We start from the raw sequence: 333 nt of genomic DNA, 5'->3' as shown, positions 1-333 counted from the left end.
AAGAGCTGTTTGATCAAAAAGGTGTACTGTGTGACAAACTGTGACATACCACAGCTTCTAAGGAGAGAGTTTGTTTGTTTGTTTGGTTGGTTGGTTGGTTGGTTGCAAGGGCAGATATGGAGGGATGGAGAGATGAGCGGGACTGGAGTGCATGGTATGAAATTCACAAAGAATCAATAAAGTTAAAAGATAAACACTAAATAAATATGCGGACAAAAAGATGTAAAAACAGACGACTTGACAGGATCTTAAGACTTCTGGTGAGTGGAGCACAGCTTCTGCTCCAATCCAATTGCGCGGGACCTGAGACTGCATTAGTTAGGGAAGCAGAAA

Source organism: Mus caroli, chromosome 5 (assembly GCF_900094665.2).
Source record: "Mus caroli chromosome 5, CAROLI_EIJ_v1.1, whole genome shotgun sequence".
NCBI lineage: Eukaryota > Metazoa > Chordata > Mammalia > Rodentia > Muridae > Mus > Mus caroli.
Note: the sequence above shows the minus strand (reverse complement) of the source record.